The sequence below is a fragment of the Echinops telfairi genome, unplaced genomic scaffold (assembly GCF_000313985.2).
Source record: "Echinops telfairi isolate 266 unplaced genomic scaffold, ASM31398v2 ScPeMD7_2186;HRSCAF=2738, whole genome shotgun sequence".
Lineage (NCBI taxonomy): Eukaryota > Metazoa > Chordata > Mammalia > Afrosoricida > Tenrecidae > Echinops > Echinops telfairi.
In genome coordinates this window covers 9,686,104-9,691,687 of record NW_022106084.1, presented here as the reverse complement: position 1 = coordinate 9,691,687, position 5,584 = coordinate 9,686,104, and positions in this window count along the sequence as shown.

The window sequence follows — 5,584 nt, the reverse complement described above, 5'->3', positions numbered from 1 at the left end:
AGAGAGGCTGGGAGGTTCCCAGGACCCACCTTCTGAGAAGGCACACCCAACTAGGAAGCGCCATCAAGCTGCGACCTGATTGACAGGCTAGACTCCACCCCTACACTTCTATATATCAAGTTGACATGAAATTATGTAACTGCCACAACCTCTACCTCAAACTTATACAAAAATTGAGATGAAGCCTTGAAATAAACATTGAAATAAGAGAATATCTTCATGATTTAGGAGTCGGCAAAATTTCTTAGGCAAGATATAGAAAGAAAAATCTGCAAAAGAAATAAATTCATTCAACATTAAAAATAAGCTCATCAAAAGACATTTTAAAGAAAGCGAACAGGTAAGCTATAGATAGGGAAACATATTTCCAAAATTGGTTAAAGAATTAGCATCTAATGTATATGGAGAAGGTCAATAATTCATTTATAATAAGACAATCCAATTTTTATTGTTTTCCTCAACAGTTTTATTGGCACATAGTTTACATATCATAAATTTCAATAGTTCAATTGTTCAATCACAGAGAATTGTACAATCATTACCATATAAATTGTAGAGCATCCCCCCCACCCCCACCCCTGCCCCATGGTTACATCACCTTTGAGTTATACAATTACAATCTGTTCTGATGATCCCTCCCTGCTCCCCCTTTCATTATTTATTCCCCAAATCCCCTTTCCCTCCCCACCCCTGTATTCCCTGTATCTCCTTGTATCAGTTATTATCATTATGCATCCACTCCTGTGTTTCACAGCTAGAAGACCCAATAGAAAACAATAAGAAACCACATAGGATTAAGGTGATAAGGATAAAATTATAATGGCACAAAGACAAAAGTACAAATAATGCATAAGAAGGAAAAGACCCCCATCAACATTCAAAAACACAAGGAAGAAATTTCTACTATGGAACCAGAACCCCAAACAAATTCAGGTCATGCCCATAAGGTGGTCATCTGGCCAAGTGTCGAGTTCAACCCACCATCATCAAGGTTACAATGGTCTCTGCCTGATAGTAATGCTGTTCGAGATGCTTGCCTGTGGCTAGAGTGGATTTGCCAGCAGCTCAGTCTGAGTTGATACTCTGCACATGACTTTTGGGCTTCCACCATCCCCCATAGCCCTTCACCAATTGGGTGCTCATAATTTTGGCTCTGATGCTCTTTTCCTCACCATATTTGTATTTTGTGGTTGTCGTCCTTGGATTACACAAGCTGGTGTGCTTCTTCCATGTGGACTTAGTTGATTCCTTGCTTAGATGGCTGCTTGTTTAATTACAAGACTTTAAGATCCCAGACATTATTCCAATTGATAGCCAGGCACCATGTACTTCCTTTACCACATAGTGTTGTAGCACCCTTTTCTTTAGTGATAATTTCATGATGGTGAGTATCGAGCAGGGCCATAATGTAACAACAGATTATTCTCAAATTGTAGCTAGGAATTAATGCCAACACCAAACCCATTTCTGGATCTATGCTTTTGTTTTAATTTGCTGTAACTTGGGTGTTAATATATATGTCCTATCATTCCATAGTTCAATCATGTCAAACCGAATTGTACAATTGCTTCTATAATTAGTCTCCAAGCATACTTTTCCTTACTAGACTACTTGACATCATATATCTCTTATCTCTCCCACCCCTCTATATTCTCATTCCCTCCAAACCCTTGTTATGTTTTCTTTCCCTATAGACTCAATGTCTCTGGGTTTCAGTTACCGAAAACAAAGGAACAAATATCACAGCTTCAAGAGGGTGAGCCCAAAGGTGACACACCTCTGAGATTCACCCTCATATAAACAAGCAGAAGCAGACTGTAACAGAAGGGGCATCACGGAAATGCCAGAACAATACAGCATGCAGGGCATTACTGTAGCAAGATCTTGTTTGTTCACCAACCAACAGTCCACCACTCTTGCTACAGCTGCTTTCTGCTTCCTCAGAAACATGTGTTTTCCAGCTAAATCCTCAGGTTATAAGTGTGTCTGAAGTAGAGTCCAGCTCACCTAGAGGTGTGCCCACATGGGGTCTCCCCAGTGCAGCCTCTGGAGTATGATATGAGCCCCAAAGAACCAGATTTCAGTGTCCCAGCATTCTATGAACCCTGGCTTGGGTTCCTGGGATATCCCCAGAGGTCCTAGGTCAATTCTGCTCTCCTGCTGCATGCCATTCAAGGACCTCCCCACCTAATCATCCTAAGAGCATTAATCTCTAACAAAATAGATTTCAATATACACAATGTAATAAGAGACAAAATGGGTATTACATAATGCTCAAGGGATCAATAGACCAAGAACTCATAGCTATAATAATGCACCAAATGAAAGTCTCTTGAATTTCATCAACCAAATCCTCAGAGATGAAAAGAGAAATCACCAGATCAACAATTATAGTATGTGACGTCAATACACTAATCTCAAGCAAAGATAGATGAACTGGAAAGAAGTTCAATGATGCTAAAAGCAGGAAGACCAGCCAACTGAAAAAAAAAAGCCCGGAAGAGCTGAACAACACGAAGAACTTGACCTCCTTGATATTTACAGAGCTCTCCAATCAACAGCAAAAAAGTACATGTTGTTCTCCAATGCACATGACCCATATTGTAAAATAGAGCACGTGTTATGACATAAAGCAAGCTTGAGAAAATTCGGACACATACAGCTGATTTGAACTCTCTGACCACAGTGCCATGAAGCTGGAAACCAACAATAGAAAGAATGGAAAAACAAAGACAAACATTGGGAGACACAATAACACACTACTTAAAAAAGACGGTAATGGCTCAAATAAGAGAGGAAATTAGGAAGTCCCTAGAAACTAATGAGAATGATAAAACAGCATGCCAAAGCCTGTGGGACTCAGCAAAAGCAGTTATCAGAGATCTCTTTATTGCAGTCAATGCATACATGAAAAAAGAGGAGAGAATCAGGGTCAGCACCTTAGTACAGAGCACCTCCCACAATTAGAACAGAGTCAACAGGATAATCTTTCCAAAAGTAAAAGAAGAAATCATAAAAGTTAGAGCAGAAATAAATGAACTGGAAAACAGAAAAACAATGGGAAAAAATCATCAAAGCAAAACTCTAATTCTGTTAAGGGATCAATAAAATTGCTAAACTGCCAGCAAATTTAACAAATGAAAAGAAGGAGCAGACATCAATATGTAGAAATATTAGGGATGAAAAAGGGAAAGCCACAACAGATCCTATGTTAGTCTGGGTTGACTAGAGAAACAAATCCAGAGACACTCATGTGTGTAAAAGAAAGTTTTATATGCAAGAGTAATTGTATATTAAGAAAACATCCCGGCCCAGTGCAGATCAAGCCCATAAGTTAGATATTAGCCCATAAGTCTGATATTAGCCTGTATGTCCAATACTAGTCCATACATTCTTCCACAGACTCACACAGCACATACAATCATGCTGAAAGCAGAAAGATCACAGGTCAGTAGGTTAAAAGTCTTGTGGAAGCATCTCAACACTGGCACAGCTCTCCATGTGGCTTCTACAGCTCCAGGGCTCTCGCTGCTGTCAGCATAGCTTCATGTGGCTTGTCAACAGAATTTAAAGTAGAGAGAGTGTGTATCCTGCCTTCAGCGAGGAAGAAAGGAAAACTCCCAGAATCCTCATGAGAAGGCCATGCCCACAAGTAGACATCAACCAGGCTGCGGCCTGATTGACAGGCTAGACTCCACCTCTACAATCTATTTAAAAGGGTGGCATGAAATTATGGTACTACCACAGATCCTTATGAAATGAGAAGATTAAAAATTCAGCTCTATGAAAAACTGTACTCCAACAAATTCAGTCATTTTGAGGCCATGGACAAATACCTAGAAAATCACTCTGTTCCAAATTAACGCATATGGATATTAACAACTTGAACAGACCCATAGAAAAAGAAGAACTAGATAAGGTCATCCAGAAACTCCCAACTAAAAAAAAGATGACTTCACAGGACTATTCTACGAAGCATTCAGAGAAGAGCTGACACCAATCCTACACAAAATCATCCAGAACATAGAAAGGAAGAGCAAACTCCCAAACTCATTCTACGAAGCCAGCATAACTTTGATACCCAAACCGGGCAAAGACCCCACAAGGATAGAGAACTACAGACCGATAATCTCTCATGAACACGGATGGAAAATTCTCAACAAAATCCCGGCCTATAGAATCCAACCACATATTTTTAAAAAAAGAAAAAGAAAAAGACAATAATACATCATGACTGAGTAGGATTCATACAAGGGAGGCAGGGATGGCTCAACACTTGAAAAACAATTAGCATCATCCACCACATTAAGAAGAACATGGATAAGAACCATATGGGCATATCACTCGATGCAGAAAAGAATATTTGACAATATCAAAAAATCACACATTATAAAAACTCTTAAAAGTTAGGATTGGAAGGGAAAATACTCAACAGAATAAAGGCCAAATATGAAAAACCAATAGCCAATATGACCCTCAATAGAGAAAAGCTGAAAACATTTCCACTGAATGTTTATCCAAGCAGGATGTCCTAATCCCCATGTTTCTTCCACATTATGGCAAAAGCCCTAGGCAGTATCATAAGACAATGGCAAGAAATCAAGGGAGGACAGTTGGGTAAAGAAGAAATAAAACTTTTGCTATTTGCAGATGATATGATTTTATACTGTGAGAATTCTAAGGTGTCTTCAATAGGATTGCTGGTAACAATAGAGGAATTTAGTTGAATAGCAGGATTAAGAAGCACAAATCAATTGGCTTTCTATATCCCAGAGAGGGGAATACTGAAAAAGATATTAAGGAAACAATCCATTCACAATAGGCACACAGATATGGAAACACTTAGGAATAAACCTAGCCAAAAGAACAGAAGACCGATATGAAGAAAACTACAGAAAATTACCTCAAGAAACCAAAGGGGTCTACACACATGCAGGAATACCTTCTGTTTCTGCCTTGGAAAGACTCAGTATTGTGAAAATGTCAATTCTACCTAAAGAAAGTTACAAATTCAATGCAATCGAGATCCCGATTCCAGCATCATTCTTGAAAGAAATGTAAAATCTGATGACCAACTTCAGATGGAGAGGGAAGAAGCCCAGGATAAGCAAATAACGCCACAAAAATAAGAACAAACTAGGCGTTCTTGTGTTATCTGACATCAAATCATGCTATAAAGCCACAGTTGTCCAAACAGTCTGGAACTGGTGTAATGATAGATACATGGACCAATGGAGCAGGACAGAGTGCCCAGATTTAAAACATCCTCATATAGACAATTGATTTTTGAAAAATGCCCAAAAAGCATTACATGGGAAGGAGATGCCCTCTTCAGTAAATGGCACTGGAAAAACTGGATATCCACGTGCAGAATAATGAAACAAAACCCATATCTCAATCCATGTGCAAAAACAAACTCAAGGTAGATCAAAGACCTAAATGTAAAACACAACACTATCGGGAGCATCTAGAGAAAATTGGGACAAAGCTAGGAGCTGCAGTGTAGGAAATACACAGGCTATCAGAGTTAACAAAGGAAACATAATCTGTTGAACCTATTAAAAATAAAACACTTGTATCAAAA